This window comes from Leptosomus discolor, chromosome 6, assembly GCF_034619465.1.
Source record: "Leptosomus discolor isolate bLepDis1 chromosome 6, bLepDis1.hap2, whole genome shotgun sequence".
In the NCBI taxonomy this organism is placed as follows: Eukaryota; Metazoa; Chordata; class Aves; order Leptosomiformes; family Leptosomidae; genus Leptosomus; species Leptosomus discolor.
In genome coordinates, this window is record NC_141396.1 from 62,802,594 (window position 1) to 62,824,093 (window position 21,500).

Genomic DNA, 21,500 nt, shown 5'->3' on the forward strand with positions numbered 1-21,500 from the left:
GTAATTTCCAGGACCCTCAAGCTGATTTAATTTACCCGGGGAAATCATGCCCGTGAGGATACACGATGGTATCACTTACAACAGGTATCTGATTTAGAAAGCTATTTTTAATGGATTTTCTCATTAAGGACCAAATTCAGTCCTTCAGAGTCACTGATGTCAGAATAACATCTGACATTAGTTCAGTAAAAGGGTGTAGAGCCATCACATACATACACTATACAGATGCTACATGGCAGAATCAGAAGACAAAACACCCGAGGAAGCTTAAATGTAAATACAGAATGTATTTCTGTGCTAAGAATATCCTACCTGAAGAAGCACTTATAAAAATTGTTTTCCAAAAGTATCTATTTTTTAAAAAATGTTCTTGCAGATGAGGTTATTGCATGGACTCAGAGTGCAGCTACGGATGCAACGATGCACGGCATCATGTGTCTACTTCACTATGAGGAAAGAATTTTAAAGTAATTGTTTTAAAAAGCTCCATTTTCTATGTTAGGAATGCTAACATCTGTGTTCTCTCCTGCAATGAAATTATATTAAAAAAAAAAAAAAAGATATTTTAATGTAATGTACTCAGTACGAACTTTCACAAGAGTCAACCCAAAGCTGGGTAAAGATTTGACTGCACTGGTCTTACCGCACAACACAAGCAAAATATTGTCATAGCACTCCTTTTAATAAGAAAGACAAAGAATTAGAAAAGCAAAATGCACATATTTTACTAACAAAGATAAACTTCAGACTTTGAGAATCTACCTCCCATGGACATGGGTCAGTTAGTTGGGAGTTCCAGCCCCAGAAGGAAGCTTTATTTTAATCATACAGCACTCAGCCCAGAAGAAGTATTTATTTATGTTTTAAAATCTTATCAGGAATAGTGTAAATTCTCAACATTGTGGTGACTAAGAGGTTGCATTACCAAAAGATGCTTTTTTCATCAGTCCTAATAGGCAAAAGTGCATGCAGCAGCAAGATTTTTTCCACCCTAATTTCTCACCACCTTTTTAAAGCAACACTCTCTTCGAAAATGACTTGGAACCATTGATTTTTCCTTAGCTTTGTTACCCTTACCCTTATCCTTCCTCCTAGCAATGATTTTCAGGCTCTCTCAGCATTAACAGCTACCTGTCCGAACGCTCATATTTTTATTCTTCCTTGGTCTTCCTGGTCAGGTGTTTCGAAGACATTAAATTGTGTCCCAACGTAGTTGGGGTGGGGGAATCATCAAAAGAATGGGTAAATTTAAAATATATCAGTTATGCTACTGTGATGAAAAAACAAAGCAAGTCAATGACACTCCAAATTAGGTGGAAATTACTTTTAGAGATTTGCAAGCCTCTACTTTAAAATATTTGCCATTTATTCCATGCTTCCCTTCTGATACAGTGGTGAATTCATGCTGAATGAATAAGAGGGCAGAAGGAAGCCATCAAGCAGGTTTTTCACCTAGAATCTTGGCCTCACTGCTCAGAGAGTGTCGCTTTGCTCCACCAGGATCAATGGACTACACTATTTGCTGAGGGTCTGAGTCCTAAATTACACATTGAACACAGATCTCCAGGGTGGAAAAGCTAATGCACTCATTGCTCTGTCAGCCACTTCTGCCAAAAGACAGGGAAGTACCTTACACTGCTGATTATCATTCAGTCAAGACTCACATCCAGCCATACAGACATGAGTGATTCAGCTGAGACAAAACAAAACCATTTCAGAGTTATAATTCATGCTGTGGCTACATAGCTGTTTTCCTCTGGCAAGCAGTACAGAAGTCCTATTTAATAATTCATAGAATCACAGAACCACAGAATTATTAAGGTTGGAAAAGACCCTTAAGATCACTGACTCCAACCATAAACCCAACACTACCAAGCCCACCACTAAAGCATGTCCTTATGTGCCACATCCACATATCTTTCAAATACCTCCAGGGGTGGTGAGTCAACCACTTCCCTGGGCAGCCTGTTCCAATGGTTGACAACCCTTTCAGTGAAGAAATTTTTCCTAATCCAGTCTAAACCTCCCCTGGCGGAACTTGAGGCTGTTTTCTCTTGTTCTATCGCTTGTTACTTGGGTGAAAAGATTTGACCCCTACCTGGCTGCAACTTCTTCTCAGGTAGCTGTAGAGAGCGGTAAGGTCTCCCCTCAGCCTCCTCTTCTCCAGGCTGAACAACCACAGTTCCCTCAGCCACTCCTCACCAGACCTGTTCTCCAGACCCTTCACCAGCTTCGCTGCCCTTCTCTGGACACGCTCCAGCACCTCAATGTCCTTCTTGCAGTGCGGGGCCCAAAACTGCACCCAGCATTCAAGGGGGGGCCTCACCAGTGCCAAGTACAGGGGCATGATCACCTCCCTGCTCCTGCTGGCCACACCATTGCTGATACAGGCCAGGAGGCTGTTGGTCTTCTTGGCCACCTGGGCACACTGCTGGCTCATGTCCAGCTGGCTGTCGACCAGCACCTCCAGCTCCTTTTCCACCGGGCAGCTTTCCAACCACTCTTCCCCAGCCTGCAGTGTTGCGTGGGATTGGTGTGACCCAAGGGCAGGACCCGGCACTTGGCCTTGTTGAACCTCATGGCATTGGCCTCAGCCCATCGATCCAGCCTGTCCAGTTCCCTCTGCAGAGCTTTCCTGCCCTCAGGCAGATCAACACTCCCACCCAACTCAGTGTCATCTGCAAATTCACTGAGGGAGCACTTGATCCACTCCTCTGGATCATTGATACAGATATTAAACAGATCTGGTCCCAATACTGAGCCCTGGGGAACACCAGTTGTGACTGGTCACCAACAGGATTTAACCCCGTTATAAAAAAAACAAGTATTTTTAATGCTCGTTAGAGCGTCCGAATCTTGGTCTCAGTAGCACTTCACCATTTCCATAGTGATAGCACTCTATATATGTCCTGAACCACTGTCCAATTATTTTGAAATATGTACAAATGCAAAGGGAGAAATCTAGGAGTACTTTGACAACTAGAAAATATTCATAACTTGTTGACATGTGGAATTCATTAAAATAAACTGGCTGATCATCCTGGTAGAGAGAGACAGAGAGAGAAATTGAAGTTGATATTTTTATTTACAGGAAGTTAGTAATGCCACCGTAGCAAAGACTTTTTTAAAAATTTAAGAGATGTTGAAGATACCACAAGTGATTGGAATAAGAAATAAAACATAAATTGCTAGCAAATGAGCAGCTAGTGAAAAACAGAAATGCACAGCAGCACATGGAAACCTTCTACAATCACTGAAATATTTATTTCTGTATTTTGATTTTTAAAAAAACCCGATAGTACTGGAAGACTGAAACAAAAGGCTCTAAAAGATAACACTGTTTTATAGCAAATTTAATATAAATTTTAAAAAGTATAAAAAATCTAATCCACTTACAGTTACCAAAGTGTTGTAAGTTGAACAGTTCCAAACATGAATGCTATGTTGCTTGCCACTGCAAAACTTCATCCATCAGTCAATTAAAATGATATGATGAAGAACAATATGTATTTCTGAAATTATTCACATTTTCCCCCCTTAATCTGGCTGAGTAAAGACGCCTGGGTGGCAGAAGAGGTGAAATTGAATCTGCTTAGCTTGAGTATGAAACTGGAAAATCAGTCACTTCCCACTATATGCTTTGCTAGTCATTTGATACAATGGGGATGTCTTGCTGCCACCACCACAGTAAAGAAGGTGAGTCTTGTGAACTTAGATGGCTGCCACAAGAAAGGATTTGTCTCTGGTTTTTTTTTCAGTGAATGCCTGCATGTGCAATGCCTGTGCACATCCCTATTCAGAACAAGAGAAGATTTGAATTGCCTTTTGGCAGTGTAGCTTCCCCTCCTTCCAGCACATAAAACATCCGTGTCCAAACAGGCACCTGGAATCATTTTTATGGGAACAGATTCCCAATTTCTAGGTTCTCATATTAGTTTTTTTTTTTCAGTTCTAGCACCTGTGTTTTTGAAAGCTCACAGCCTGATCTGGTGAATATTTATGAACATGCACACAGTTCATTTCCACTCTGTGATGTGGCCTTAATTTCAGTTTCTCTGTAAACGTCTTCTGGTGGGAAATGGACCTCTGTGTACAAAGGACTTAGGCAAGGGACGAGTTAGAGTGAATAAGATCAGACTATTCAAATATCTAAGGACATGCATAAATTCTTTATTGAAGGAATAGGACTTCAGATGGTAAACTTTTGATAAGTTGTTGGCTTTTTATTTGTACAGTAGCCAACACGATAATGTTAAACAAATAAGTGCTCTTCACTCACAATGGCTAGGCTAACAGAAAGATGAAAACCCCTAGTGAGAATGGTGCTTCTGGATATCTTCATGATCAAAACTTATATCTTCATGTATACTAAGCGTTCCCTATTGATTTAGAAAAAATAGATCTAAAAAGAGCTGAAAAAATATTGCACAATTTTCCTGAAGTCTAATAAAGTTATTTTGCTGCAACCAATAAAGGAACATAATATGTGCCTATGGGATTCTTCATTCAGAAGGGACCCAAACCATTATGCAAACAGTTTATACAATCAAGACTATTCTAGGTGTATGTATGTACAGTATTTCATTATGTAATTGCTGCTGAGTAACGGTAATAGCGGGTAAATGTTTGGAAACAAAACCAGTTTTTAATCAAACTATGACACTAAATTCCTTAATCCTGTAACAACTGTGCTAAATGCATGACCTAAAAAATAACCCCAAATGACAAAATCCCAATTTATTACAATGTACGAGGGCCAAGCGATTTTTAGTTAATGATAAGCTTCAAGTATAGAGAAGAAATAAAAATGCTAAGTATAAGCAAAAGGTGAATTTCTTATTAATGGGTCAAGCAAATGTAGAAAACAAAAGTCTCATCAAATTACAACGAATTATAGTGTAGTGCAGAGGTGCAGTTGGAAGACATCTGACAAGCAACATGTAAATTAGCATAATATATCTGGCGTTTGGATGATCTCCAATGACCTTTTCTATAATCCAGTTTTCAGTTGCCGTTTTTGAACAATGGGGGGAAGAATGTATTGTTAAGAAGTTCAGCAAGAATGTTTGGAAATGTATAAATGAATTCAATTATTTCACTTAAAGAATTTAGAAGAAAGCAAATAACCATTGTATATTTATTATGCCTGTTGTTATTGTTTCATACAGTACTTCTGACAGCTGCCAAGATACAAAACTCTTTTGTTGGGGAAAAAATAAAAAAGTAAATATTGACAATCAGTGAGATGAAATTGAAGGAAAAAAAATCTCTTTTGTTATTTTTCTCTTTGCCTTCATCCCATATTCTACTCACCAGTTGTACCTGCTGTTTTCACTTGTAGTATAAGGACTATCTGTAGGTTGAATGTATTGTCAGAAATTCCATTCTTAGAATTTGAGAGGATATAATGTTGTAAACTGTTTATTACACCCTTAAGCTTCTCAAATGATGTTAAAAAATTAAACCCTGGAGATGTAGAATGAGGAGGAGGGAAATGAAGAGGGATATTTTATATCCAAGAAGTGATTGAATATGCAGTCTCTAATGTTTTTGCACTAGAGCAAACAGCATTTGATGCAGTATGTTCTCTGAGGAAAGTTTCAGGATTTAGGGATTATTTTTTTTTTAACATAGACTTCAGTGGCATCTGCAAGTCAAATATCGAACAATTCCTTGGTGGCAGGTATAATACAAATTTGCACTGAGCACAAAATAGTTCTGAAATTATTTATAACCTTATGTAAATAATAAATATTAGATCTGGTGATTTAAAAGGAAATCTTGTTCACAATGTATGTTTAACATAAAAATAATGAACAAAAGGTAACAAAATAAAATGAAAAAGGCTCAAAAGCAGGACTCATTTTATTGTTTGCATGCACAGGGACATAACTAGGCTACTTGCAAGGAACTACCTCTAAAGGGCAGTTTTTTGGACACTCAGCTGTGTTTCCATCACCAAGTGTTTATATCTCTGATGCAGAGAGTATGAAGTGGCACATCCTCAGGATGCAACACAGCATCCAAAGAGTAGGGCGAGTCCAAATGTAGAAAAGCACAATAAGAACCGAACCAATATTACTTTGTGTTTTACATATTATGTTATTTTTATATGATTCCAATTATGTTTTCCAGCTCTGGGGTTAGTGAGTTCTCCATTTGCTCTCGTAGCAAGAAAACATATTAATATCCATAAGCTGAGTAGTACAGTTGGGTGCAGGTCTATGTCTCAGCCTAAAAGACATCTCTGTGCACCAATTAACAGCAACAGCTCCTGGCTGGACCAAACCTATAGCCAGAAACAAGCATGTCTCCAACACCCACTACCTCTACTGCATGGGGCAGAGTCATTTACAGAGGAGAGAAAAAAAAAAAGAAAGCGTATTTGAGCAATATTCACTGATCAAGAGCGTTTCCCCAGCTCCTTGAGCTAAAAGGCAGGGCATCAAACATTTCACCGTCTGGACTAGGTGGCCAAGAGACAGGTTGGACCCGACATATATTTAGGACAGGACTGAGTTCCTTAGACAAGGCATCTAGTGATGTTTTAGGCAGCATACTTTTCCCACCTGGCCTTCAGCGGTTGCTCCAGAAGATCATGGCTTTCTTGTGGACCCTGTCCTATCAGTTACTAGCAGATATATCACCTGTGACAAGGTACACCAGGAGGCTGTTGTTGGGTCACTGAATCAAACTCTAGAGTGGTATTCAGCTCCAATTTAAGAATGTTCGGTTCGTGTGTCTAACATAAGTGCCTAGATACAATCCAGGTGTTTAAACTCTTGCTATAGGCAGTGAAGATCTTGCCAACAATCAAGCTTACAGCATGATCTGGCCAATTAGCCAGTAGACCCCTCTTTGTGCAGGCAGCCGCGCTAAGCCTCTGATCTTTGCAGACTGCACTGAGAATTTATTCACATAGATGACAAAAGGTTGACAACTTAATTTAGATAAAGCTGAGTCCCACCCTCAGGGAAACACAATTGAAAAAATTTATTGTCATCTGAATTCCAAGAGGTTTCCACTGTCTAACTATTTGAAAACAAAATGTGAGGAATTAACCATAAATAATAGTCCTGTTGGGGTACCTAAAGGAAGGATACTGTTACAGAATGTTCTTCATAATTTTTTGAATGAAAATCTGTTGGAGAACCAATTAGAGAAATCCCTGGACTATGTTCTGCAAGGAATAAAACTAGATGATCTAAAAAGCCTTCTAGTCTTTAGATTCATGAGTGGGAGGTTAGTGATGACATCAGTGACTTCTGTAGTAACAGAATTAGGACAATAATGAGAACTTCAGTAAATCACCATCTAGGAATAAATAAACCCTTTGCTTTTGACTGCACCAATGAGTGACCAGATTGCACTGGAGGTATTGTGCTGTTGAAAAGGCTCCTATTTTTAGTTGTGATACATAACAAATTGTGAACATTTATTCTCATTAACAATTCCAGGCTTTCTTTTCCATCTGCTGCAGTTACAACTGTGACCGATGCATCAGCTCTACAGAAATGACACCGTTAGTCTCTGGGAGTTGAATTAAATAGTCAGGTTTTGCAAGTGATGCCTGGAACATGCTCCTGTTTTCTGCGGAAAAGCTGCAGGGCATCCTGCGACTCCTGAGAGCTAGACAGAGAGGGTCATTCGTCCCCAAACTACTGTAATTCCTGAAGTTATCTGGCTGGGATCAAGTCCAAAACCAGGCCTTCTCTATGAGTCTTCTTCATATGTTCATACAAAGGACATTTTTTAGTATACCTTTTATCATACATAGTTTTCCAAACATTAACTGATCCCCACTAGCCTACAGCTAAAGCTAGAACCCTGCCAATTGCTATGCTGGGCAGTAGCAACCCTTTGTTTACTGCCTCCCCATTTGATGGCTCCATCCACACCACTGATAAGACATCAGCATTTCTGAGGCTCCACATTAGGGCTAAAACTGTATTAATAATTGAAATAGGATGGAGACCATTTGCTGGCTCTGACTCTTAACTGGCACGGCACAGCTTCTGCCTGTACTATGAAAGTTTCTTAGCTTTCAAAAAGGGATCAAGTAACTGTACTGCTTACTGGGAATGCTCTCTTGCTGTGCTAACTTCTGGATCATGCCTGGGAATTGTTTGGGAGTACATATGTTGATTCAGGCTAAAACTGTGCCAGGGACAGGAGTTACATTTAACCTATAGGTGATTGCAAGGTAGTGTCTTGGTTACTGGCCAAGACACTATGCTCTTTGATTTACTGTGGCAGATATGGTCTAGCAGTTGGTGTCCTCTCAGAGGTGTTTAGAGAATTATAAGCAGAATAAATCTAAGATGTTTGCCAGAGGTTTGCAATATGACCAGTAATTCTGGCGATATTGGATATTTATATAAATGGATATACGAGGACAGCCATGCCCTGAGATCAAGATTTATTCAACAGAGGCAGTAGCTAGGATGAGGGTGTTACTTGAAGACTGGATGTCAATTAGAAGAGCTGAATAAACTTTCTGACAGCCTTTTTCTCCTCTGGATGGAAAAGGAGATTGATCCTCTGGGATAAAAACAAGCCCATTGTTTAGTTTATGAATTTCTATTTATGCAGCTTTTAGTAAGTTTTAATGATCTTTTATTTATGCTCCTCTGCCTTTAAACTGTTTCTTGAAGCTTTGCATTTAAAACTGAATTAATCTTATTTTTCTGTTATCTAAAAGACTGTTGTCTTAAGAATGGCTTCAGGGTGCCTGCAGACACATGAACATTTCCCTCTCAAGATGATGATGGTATAAGACTGGTATAACTGCTCCGTGGCAGTATGCAGCACCCCAGTAACTGACCAGGGTAACAAAAGACCGTTAGGTGCTCCTTTATACTGAGTTTCAAGGGCTAGCTTGGTATTTATTAATATGGGCTACTGGCTGAAGCGAAAAAGAGAATAATGAAATAACCGTTCATCAGGATATTCTTGGTGTGCAACTGTATAATAGGGAGAGTATTGGAACCTTGAAGTCTTCTGGATATTGTGGTTTCTGGGCCAAAGAAGAGAGGATGTAATACATCCTGATCCTGAACAGAGGCCAAGGGATATACCAAGCGGTGGTGTGTAACAAGGTACATATCAGCTTTTAAGAAAGAAGTAATTAATAAGCCTTCTAGGTAATGATTTGGTTAGAGTAACATAGTATGTCTGGATTATAGGAAGTTCATAAAGAAGAATAAACATTTCCTGGTTTTGGTAGCCTCTGTTCTCACGTCATAACTACCTACTTGCTACATGCTGAGCAGATGTTCACCTTTAGCAGATATTTACAAGCTGTTTGTAAATATTTTCTCTGTTCTATGGCCCTTGAATACGAACATGTCTTTAATCTCAGTGATCTATGTGGACAATTGGCCACCTTGTCAAATTCCAGCAGTCTTCTTTTTCCAACAGTGATAAAGGTCTTTTCTTCCTATCATATACTTCTGATTTCTTCTGTTTGGTGGGATGTGTTTGTTAAACTGATACAGTCAGCCACCGTCCTTCTACTCTATACCCTACCGCCTGTTTATGCATCTGTTATATGGGAGGTTTGCTGTTTGTGATTTCCATTTTCCTGTAATGTTTCAAAAAGTGATTTGTAGTTCTGCCTTGAGTCACTGGTTATAATTTTTAATACCATCCTCACTTCTTCACTAAAGTTGCTAACAAGAGTTATTACAGTTAAGAGAAAAGCTTTCTCTTCTGAAATGCATCATCAGATTTGTTAAAGCTATTACTGTGAGATATATTCATATACTTGCACTTGTGCCAACAGCTAATCATCTTTTTGGGAAAAAAAAAAAAAAAAAAACAACAAAAAAAACAAACACAGAAGGAAGATTCAGGACAAGTAATATTTTTTCTTTTGCATTTGTCAACATTTCAGTTTCAAAAAAGAGGAAAACGTTTTTTTATTTTGTGTTTAGCTACAGGTAGATGTAACAAAATCATTTAATTTAAATATAGTCAAGGCATTCTTTTCTGAAAAGTGGACTACTTTTTGTCATCATAATCCTCAGAGTGTAACAATTTACAAATCCATTCCCGGTGTCACTGGAGAGTCTTCTAAGAGGATTGCTTCTGCAAAGCAATAAGAATGATCTCTTATAATCACATAATTTCCTACTTTCAGCATATACAGGTCAGCTCTGCTTTCCAGTATATTTCAGATCTTCTCTGGTCATTTCAGAGATCCTTTCTCCTTTTAAATTTATGGATAAAACTTCATTGGGAAAAAGTGAACAAGCAAAATAAGTAAAATTTATATACACCTTCCAAATTACTTCTTTTCTTTCAGCTGGAGCAGTACACACAGGAGGCTGTAAGTAGTGGTCACCACTTTGGACTTCCAAGGCCATCAATGACTTCCTTAAATATCTTCTCTGCTGCTACTCAAGATTTGTGGCAGCTTAAAAATGCCTGCTGATGAGTATATACCTGGCTATAAAGACAACTGAGCAGTAAAATGCTAATTTCTTACATTTCAGCTTATTAATCACCGTGACACAACTTATTTCTGCATGGAAGAGTGTTGCTTAACCTTTAAGTAATCTGGACTAGTGCAGCTTTTAGTACCTCCTCTTATTGCTTAAAAATGTGGAAAGGCAGATAATGAGGAGGTCTCCCTTCCTGGTTAAGTTTCCTAATCACTGGGCAACAGAACTGGTTTTTAGTTTAACTCGAACTCATGTATCAAAATGCTTTACAGTAAGCTCATGAAGCTGTGGATTTTGTATTATACTTAAAATTCAAGAACTGTGACATGGAAAAATAGGCTTTTGTGGAGTTCTCCCTCCATAACTCCAGAATGTCAATTTTTTGCTTTCTTTTCTGTAGGAAAAATGTATTCCAGGCTGTGGTAATATTCACCAAGTTCTAGGAATATGGTGTGCATTTGTAAACAACAGGCAAGAAATATTATTTATTTTATTATTTTGATTACTACTTTTGTCTCTACTTGTTGGCCAACAGGCAGGAAAAACTGTTTTCTCTATTTTTTGCTTACTGCTTTTATCCCTGCTTGATGCCTTTTAACTTTAGCTGTCTGAGGTGTCCTAGCGAGACTGCATGCTGCTCTGACCGTGTCCACATGCAGCGCTGCTGTTTGTTCAGCAGAGTGCTTTTGGGCAGGGCACACACTGATGGCAGCACACTTCCAATTACTGCAGGAAGACTTCACTAAAATCCAGGGGTCAGATACTCTTAAGTTTTCAGAAACACTGTCTATAACATTTAGACTTAAATCTTGTCACTTGTACACCATTCAGCAAATGATCGTGCATGGACAACCATTGAAGAAGACTGGATAATTCTCCTGTTGTTGCACATATGGTCAAATATTCAGGTAACTATACAACTACATCTTCTACACCAGAACTGGCCTGTATCTGGACAATGATGTGCTCAGTAGCATAAGCTCATACCTGCCGTGATAAATACACCCACTGTTGTTCTTGCTGAGCTGACAGTCATATCTCATCCTAACTTCTAGCACTGACATTGTACATTATGCCATTATTTCTGAAGTTTATCACTGGAGCTGGCCTAGACCACAGGCTATGAGTATAAATGTACCTTTCTTCCTGCAAGGTTTCCAACCTGTTGCGCAATGAGATGCTTCTGAATTGGGATACAAGCTAAAAGGTAACATAAAAGAGCTGTATCGAAAAAAGAAGGGAAGGAAGGCAAGGAAAGGCAAGGGAAAGGCAAAGGGAAGGCCAGGAGAAGGCAAAGGGAAAGGCAAACTATCTATATAGATCTTGGAGTTGTCCATGGCCAGAGGGAATTTGCTGAAAACATGCCAATATGTCTAATATTGGCAGAATTTGGCCCATGTTTCTCTGCCTACACACTGATCTCCACTACAGGAATTTTATCACAGACTACTAGAAAGCAGATTTCTGTGTGAAAGCATGGAAGCTTGTTTAAAATAACATCAGTACAAAATTTTTCAGGCCTAGGATGCTTTTCTGTGACAATAAAAAAAAATAAAAAAGATTTAGATGCAGCGATACTATGAATGAGAATATCATGGCACAAGGAAAGGTTCTGATAAGCGTTTTCAGACTTTTTGTTTATTCCAAGAAATGAGAAAAGAAATTAAAACCATCACAGAAACTATTACTCCATTTTCCAACTCACTTTTCTCTTGAAAATGAGAAGGAAGGACAATGAGACGTTTGAGAACAGTATGGAATGAGAACACATTATGAAAGTAGGGAGACTCCGTGAATAGGTTGTCTCATTTTCAAAGTAGAACAAAATATCTTGTTAAGAATGTTACTGTGTGGTTTAGTGGCACAAGAACTATTTTCACAGGAAGTAGCTTTTCTTTCCAGACATAGCCCTTTATTATCAAAGATTTGAAAAAAAATCTTGCTGTTTTTTTATATGGATATATATCGACATACAGATGTTTTTGAGAGACAATGTGCATGCCCTGACCGTTTATTTCCTACAACAGGTGGAAATGCCAGTGATGTAGGAAGCAGAATTCATCCCTCTCAAGTTGCACTGAAGCTGACTGGGTAGGTGTCAGCATATCCTGCAGTACTTAACTCTTCCCATTAAGGTTTTAGGTTTTCCTGAGTTGTATGGAACAGAATTTGGCCAGCACCAAGGTGAAACTTGTGCCAATGAGGCCTCTGTCTTATCCCTGGAAAAGAAAATAAATCACATGGATGAGAAACTGCTTTGTTTGTCCTTAAATGAATGCTGTATTTTTGAGAGAGAGATGGGGAAAAATGTTTTCACCTACCAGAACATTTTGTTAGAGCTGCAAGAAAATGCTTCCTTCTCCTCTGTGTGTGTGTGTGTGTGTGTGTGTGTGTGTGTGTGTGTGTGTTCCTCACTTGTCATCTCAGGGCTGACAGTGGAGCTCAAGAGAGTTTTCACTTCTTTTCTTTCTAAGGCCTATAGCTTACCAGTTATTGTACTTGGTTTGAGCTGGAGGATGAAAGCTTAGCTTCCAAAATCAGTGGTGGTATCTAGCTGAAGCAAAGAACTGTTAGAATATCAATATCAAATATTAAAAAAAACCCCGAACTCTTTCCCCAGCAGAAAGTGAAAGCTCACAATGGAACTGGAATGCAATGATCTTCCAAAGGATGTGAACCCAGGACCTCGGTGTTAAACACCACTGATCTTTTCACAAGACATTTTTTCTGTTACCACTCTGTAATTTAGCCATGATTTACATTTTTAGTCTCTGTGGTATCTTAAAATAGGTTAAGTAACCTGATTTTCTGGCTAAATTTAGTGGAGGTAATTATATTTTGCATATCCGAATTTTCCCCGTAACATTAATTACAGAGTTTTGCATTTGTTGCCTGTGCTACTGACGGAGTGTAAAGACTATGTTGTAAAAGTCTTGTGGTGGTTTACCATCGAAGCATTGTTTTTAATGCAGCTTCTGAACAAACTGAGTTCAGCTAATCTGTATCAACGGATGTTCCCACATTAACCTTATGAAGCAATAAAGATGCACTGAATAATTTAAACACAGGTGTAGATTGCACAGCTCTGTTTGAGCCAAGTGTGGTGAACATGGGAATAACTATAGCAAGGCCATTCGATGATGCTCAAAGGAATTCTGAAAAACCAATAGCGTGTCTCTTAGGAGCTGACATAGTTCCTCAGATAAAATACTGAAATAATGAGGATGGCAGCGGGGGCAGGGAGAAACCATTTATGCATACATGGCAGTCTCCTAGAAAGTGGTTGTGAGTAGCTAAGAATATGCTGAGCCATTCAATCACAAGGAGTTTCTCAGTCAAAGAAAAAGACCTAGATATTTGCTGTTAAATTCCAGTCAGCATTTTTTAAGGAGATTCCTTTATGTAAATCTCATTTTAAAGCAACTTGCCACTAACAAACTAAGAATATGGATATTAAAATAGAATTACTGTAACTATCAAAAAGTAGTGGAATACTTTATTTCCAATATTGCATGAGTGTGGAGAGTATCAGGGTATCATGACATTAGCTTAGTGTCTGAAAAAGGGAAAGAAAACTATTCAATGTTCTTCATCATCCTATGAATTGAACAGATTTTTCCTTTCTTTGCAGATTCCCTTGGCATTCTCAAAGGTGGTGAATATAAAATCTAAAAGAAAAGAACATTCTATTCCAAAAGAATATTATTATCTACAGAAAAAAAATACCTGAATTTAAAAAAAATGTAGAAAAGAAGAGTGACTGTGGATCTCAGGGATAATCAGTCAGTCCTAGCATTTTGGTCTTGTTTGATGGTGTTCAGAGAACTCCTTAAAGGCTTTTGTTGCTTTGCTTTTCTTGTTCATCTGTAAAAACAGGAATGCTAACATTGTTAATTCTGTTTGGCCTTTTTTCCTCCAGCTGAAAAATTAAAAAAAAAAAAAATTAAAAAAGGGCTTAAGAGACCATCTGTTACAACTGAATCAAAGAAAGATAATTTCATTGAGCCTCTGGTCATCATGAATTCTTCCAAGTTAGATAACATCATCTGCACATAAGGGCACATCCTTTGTGTCACTTCAGTGAAATTATGCCAGGAGTTGATGAAGTCCACTCAATAAAAGACTGGCATTTCAAGCTGCACCGTATGCCTATGTTTGTGCAACTGAATCAAGTCCTAAACCCCAAACCTTTAGTATTTAGATCCTTAACCCTTAGACATCAACTTAAGGTATGATTTAAATGCTTAAACTTAAACATCTAGTGCAATTTTAAATGCTCCATCATATCGAGGTTGGCCTTCAGTTCCCTCTGCAGAAGCATATAGATCTTTTGTACCATATCGATGAGCTTTGGGATGTCTTAGTGTCTCTAGGAGTCAGACCTGATGCTAGATGCCAATGCTCAGGCAGCTAAATCCACCTCCTAGGACTGAATTCTTCCTACACGAGTTTAGGTTTCTATATTGTTTATTGTCTGTGTAAGTTCTTACATGTGAGCTGGGTTCACCTGAATAGTTCCCCTTGCTGTTAGTGAACGTCTGAAGTTAAACTCAGTTACTCAGGTGTACAGCTATTCAAGTTGGTGTCAGTCAACCTCCAGGTGCTGGTGAAGCAGGGGTATTCTGTGCATCCAGTGACATATCTGGAAGATGCCCCAGATACCTCAGAGACATTTCAGCAACACTAGATGGTTACAGTGTGGGAAACTTGAATGGAGCAGCTATATTGTGTTGTCTTTGTACAGAAGCTGACTCTCAGCCTTAACATTTACATGCCTGCATTTGGATCTGAATCCTACCCTTGTCCTGCAAACACTTAAATTTATGCAAAGTAAGTCCCACCCGAACAAGGTGTTGGGAAGTCCTACCTGTAAATACCTTGTAAAAGGTGGACCTGAGAGACATACCTTCACATCAGAGTAAGGATCTGTCACAGAGCAGGGAAATATATCTAAATGTCATAGCTAAGACTCAAAATGTTGGATTAGATTCTTTTTTTTTTTTTTTTTTCCAAACAACTCCCTCATTGCTGATTCCTTTCCGATATAATACACTACTCGCAGTGTCAGGTACAGATGACAGAGGTTAGTTTTGTCAATTAATCCTTGTCTTCAACAGTTCCTTAAATGCATATAAGTTTTAATGGGAAAGTTGTCATGTCAGGACTAAACACATCCTCCTAAATTCATTTCACTCCTTTTTTTCACTGGACCAGGCTAAATAAGACTTGTTTGAAGGATCTATTTTACAACATTTTCAGAAGTGGCCTGGAAGAAATCCTGTTTTGTCTTTTTTCCCTGTTTATTCTACATTCAGGTTAAAACATCAGCTGTGGCTAATACTACATTAAAGATATAATATTAGAGCAAAAACTGGTGTACTATTATGGTATTTTGTGCTATCTGTGCCACGCTATCCTTTATTCAGCCATATGACAATGTAAAGTATAGATTCCCCCCCCAATTGCATGAACAGATTCTTACATCTTTTATTTTCTTTTCTGATTTGTGTCAGCTGGTGAACAACTTCCATCCTCAATTAAGCCATTTAAAGTGCTTTTACCAGAAATGTTTGAAGCTTGTTCTTCTCGGCAATACACATGCACTATATATGGTTCAAAAAAAAATATATTCTTTTGACAACCGCTTGATAAAAATAGCCTTTTCTCTTAAATTGTTCAGGCAGATAATGCTGTAAAACGGCAGATTACAAAAGGCTAAACACTTGGGCCTCCTTACAGAGCCTGCAAAGATTTAAAAAAAAAAAAAGGAAGAAAGTAGTACTTTTTAAAAATTGTATGAGTATTTCTTCATGGATATTCTATTAGAAATCTGTGAAGATGCTGTTTTTGACTGAGCATGCCCAGTGTTCTCTGAAATCTTTGACTCCATACTACCTTTCTGTAGTGTCGTTACTTTTAGGTTACTGTGTTTATTTTTGTGAAGTAGATGATACCATGAGATCAATTAAAAACGCAAAACCTCCAGTGTCTCCTTTGCATCTTCCCTGTGTGGGATGGGAGAGTTGTGTTTCTAAGTTCACAGGAGGATCTCAAACTCCTGAAAGAAATTGAATTGATTCGTCAGAGGTATTTTGAGAAGCTAAACTACAGTTCATAAGGAAGGTACCTTAGAATGAAGAAAGATGTAACATCAACAAATATTTGCACAGTGTTTTTTTCCCAACATCCTTTGTCCACGTTTTATTAAAACTATGGGACACACTGTGTTTTAAGAAAGTTCGTACCACTATAGCACTGGTCACAAGTTTCTAAGACATAAATCTCGGATGCTGGATTGCCCTGAGGAGTGGAAAGGAATTACTGTGTTGTACTGAGAAAACCTGCGCCCACACTGAATTCAGAGCAGGCGCGTGCCGAGGATGGGAGACACCTCACATAGCTTTAAATGTCTACTGTGTGGCACAGTACTTCTAGGGAGCGATCCATCTGTTTCAACTTCATCTCAGTTACACCGTACACACTGATTATATTGATTAAATCACTCTTGATTCTGCAGGTAGCTTGCTCTGACTGGTTTAGGTACACATTTAAACAGTGAAATCCCACTCATAGAGGAATCCATGGAGGCTTATTCAATCTAGAAAAGAGACAGAAATTCAGACAGCCAGTGCTGTGTTAGAGTGATTATGTCAAAGCACCACAAGCCAGAGGGACTCAGATATTAGAGTACAAAGAAGATAAATGGGAACTTTCATATATGGCTGGAGGTAATTCCTATCTTGTTCCTTGCATTAGTGTCCAGGCTTAGGTTGTTACACCTCTGAAAGAAAGTATATATGCAGCAGCATGCAGGTATAGAGGCAACAGACCAAGTTACAGGCAAACCCTGTGGTCTTCTCCACATGAACACTTTTTTAAAGCATGTCAGGGTTAGTCTAAGGTTGTGTATTCTGTATTTATATAGTCGTCTTATAAAAACCCTTTTTTTAGTAAACTGTTTTTGTTCTTATGCATCAGCATTTTCTGAAGAGGAGAAAAATCTGCTTGGAAAATTTCCAAACTGCTCTAATCAAATACTCATCATTAGAACAACAACTTGAAATACTTCTAAGCCCTAGATTTGCAGCCCTGCTCAGGCTCGAAGATAAACTCCGAATACTATTTAAAATCTAATGATAGCTATTCAAAATCTAAATATGTATTCTCATCTCGTTGTTAAGATTTCTTTTACAGTCAATGGAGAGAGAAGGGTACTTCTAGGTACCTCTAGAAGGCAATTTTTTGCAGATGTCTTGAATAACTATTTTAGGATGGGATGAATCATTCCACATAAGTACTTGTCTTCACAAATTGAGGGTACCTAAGACCTAATTTAGACTAGTCAGGTAAGTTTTGTATAGCTAAAGGCAGGAAAACTTTTCTCAACATATTTGTCTATTATTTCTATTCCACTGCCTTCTGTTTTTACCAGGTCTTATCAGAGCTTTTATTAAATTTAACCACCAAGATAATGTTATGCCTGAAATCCCCACTATGGTGACAGTTGCCTTACACTCTATTTCACCAGGAAGCATTATTTAATTACTTAGGTAAACAGATGGCTTATTTTTTGGTTGTCTGCTCAAAACTTGATACAACAGCCTTCCCTGAAATATCACCATACTTTACAATTCTTCCATTACTGTTTCACCGCAGATTGCCTTAAGAAGTCCCCCAGTTCAGACCTTCTGAAAGCTTCAGCTTAAAGTGTAGACCTCATTTACCAGTTCACATTTCTTCTGAATCATTAGTGTAATTGGACAGTGATGACTGACTAATGAGTACTTTTTAAGAATTTCCTGTGTATATCTTGCTGCTAATTTTGCACATACCAAGGATGCAGCTACCCAGCATACATTAACAGACTATCAAAGTCAGAAATGCAGAGGTCTCACAAAAATGACAAAATTATAGGTATCTATCTAGTAAAGTTTCTTTTAATTATTTCTGTTATTTTCCTACTGAACTGTTTTCTTTGGCAGGAAACTGTTCGTTTTTCAAACGGAACACACCATTGTTATTAAAATATGCCATGAGTAATACAGACATCTCTAAAATTTTCCAGATGTATATCACAACAGGTGTGGTAAAGAAATGAATAAGACGTGACTTAATTTAACCGGGTTTGCAGAAATGTAGATCTTTTTTGTATCCCCCTCAGGTAATCCATATCTTGTAATGGAATGAAGACAGAATTCAGAGGAACACAGATACATTTTTTTTTATATAATGTATGGGATTTTTCCAGCAGAAGTAGTTCCCATCCATTCATGGTCAAGCAGATGAGATCTAGTTTCTAACTACCAATCTAAACTCAAAGGAGATGCACAAAATGTGTTACGGGAATCATATCCAATAAGCATTTTTTTTGACTCTCTAAGTAACAGGTAGTGTGAGTCCTACCCTCCTTAATCAGGGAGAAGACTGCATAGTCAAAGAGCAAAGATGGATGGAATTGTGGTTTAGCCTAGAGGAAATAAAACCAAAGCAAAATCTGATAATAGTCTGCTGGTGGGTTGACCCTGGCTGGGCACCAGCTGCCCACCAAGCTGCTCTATCACTCCCCTCCTCAGCAGGACAGGGGCAGGGAAGAAAATAAGATGGAAAAAACCTCCTGGGTCAAGGCAGTTTAATAAGCAAAAGCAAAGGCCACACATGGAAGCAAAGGAAAACACAAGATTTATTCTGTGATGTCCAGCCACTTCCTGGGAAGTAAGGCTTCAGTATACATAGTGGTTGCTCCAGAAGACGACCATCATGATAACAAATGCCCTCCCTTTTCCTTCTTTCTCTTAGCTTTCATTGCTGAGCAGGTGTCACACAGTATGGAATACCCCTTTGGTCAGTTTGTGTCAGCTGTCCTGGCTGTGTCCCCTCCCAAGATCTTGCGCACTCACAGCCTACTGGTGAGGGGGCAATGCTGGAGAGACAGCCTTGATGCTGTGCCAGCACTGCTCAGCAGCAGCCAAAACACTGGTATGTTTTCAGCACCTTTCTAGCTACCAATATAAAGCACAGCACTATGAGGGCTGCTATGGGGAAAATTAACTCCATCTCAGCCAGACCCAATATAATCTCCATCCCTAGGTGGAAAAAAATGCATTTTTTTCCATCTTATTTTCTCTCCTCCCTGTCTTGCTGATGAGAGGAGTGATACAGCAGCTTGGTGGGTACCTGGCATCACACTAAAGTCAACCTACCATAGGTTTTCATCTATGTGAAAAATAATGAACTAAACACAGGGACTTTGGGGATACTTTCCTTCATGGGGTGGCCATGGAGCTGGATTTGTGCTGGCCCTGATAAGCGTAACAGTTTGTCTATCTTTCATCTCTCTTAAACATAAGTCATATTAATATTTACAATTCATAGAGAACCAGCCACTCCAAATAAGTAGAAAAAGGAGCAACAGAATAATTCCTTCCACAGTAACCAGAAAATACCAAGTGTAGAGGACGACTGGGTTGCTCCAAAATAAGATTCATTTAAAAATTACTCTCCAGTCTTTCTACCTAGAGAAGGGGACATTGCCTGAAAACAAGTTCTGCCCTAATTCTTCTCTGCCCTTCAGTGTAAACTGATTGCAAAAACCTGTGTTTTATTATGCTTCATAAAAGTGGGTAGAAGGATGTTCATAATAAGCTTTTAACATGTTGCCTCCCACTGCCTCATTTCCTGTTGGACATGAGTCATTCTAGCAAGTCATTGAGCAAATCATTCCGAATTCCTCTCCAAACACCAATTAAAAGTTGTGTTGCCATCGGAATCTACCCCAAAGAGCATCCACTAAGAAGCAAACTCTTACACAGTCATGACAACTCCAAGTAGTTCGAGTATTCTGCACTTCTATGGGAGTTGTGTTTTTGTCCATGTGTAAAGTGCTCCGAGGAAATGATGACCTTGTGAATCCAAATGTTATCAGGAGACTTCTTTAAATCTAGTGTCAGTATGACATTGGTAAACGAACCTGCTCACGGCAAGTCATTGCCGTTTGCCAGACAAACATACCCTTCAACAGAATCCTGAGCCTTGAAAACATCTGAAAACTGCATAGCACTGGAGGTGTGAAACGGAATTTGTGCAGCTGTCAAAGATGCTGGCACTTCTGAGTGACAGGTGAATGTGAGGTGGTTTGCAAGGCTTCTTTGGACAATTCTGGGCAATTCTGGGTTTAGAGTCAGGGTTCAGTGTCTTCCATAGTGATTTAAGATAATCTATGCCCCTTCCTCCTTAAGCTGGGAACAAACTGCACTCATTAGGGTATAAAGGTCCCCCAGCTGGGGGTAAACAAGATGGAGTCAGAACCATGTATATGATAGCTCTGCTACCACAGCATGGCACCCAAGATAATTAGCTCCGTAAAGGAACAGGGTTAATTAGCCCACACACATCATCACATCAGTTAAGTTTTATAGTTTGGGCAGCTGAGCTAATAACTCCAAATACCAGCGTGAAAAGGTGCTTGGTATGGATAACACCTTCTGCTGCACTCTGTCAATATGGTAGATATGCACAAGGCCATCCCCTTGCTTACGAAATCAATGGGTAATGTGCATAACTGATTTCAGAGCAGACCCAACAGTAAAGCTACTCAGGATGCCAAATAAAATGAGTGGGCTGGTAGTACTAACTCATGGGTGTCCTGAATTAACAGGAATATTTCTGTAGCTGATTATATCATAAAATCATAGAATCATAGAATGATTTGGGTTGGAAGGGACCTTGAAGATCATTTAGTCCAACCCCCTAGCCATGGGCAGGGACACCTTCCACCAGACCAGGTTGCTCCCAGCCCCATCCAGCCTGGCCTTAAGCACTGCCAGGGAGGGGGCAGCCACAGCTTCTCCAGGCAACCTGTAGCAGTGTCTCACCACCCTTGTAGTGAAGAATTTCTTCCTAATATCTAATCTAAATCTCCCCTCTTTCAGTTTGCAATCATTACCCCTCCTTCTGTCACTACACTCCCTGATAACAAGTCCCTCCCCACCTTTCCTGCAGGCCCCCTTTAAATACTGGAAGGCCACTATAAGGTCTTCCTGGAACCTTTTCTTCTCC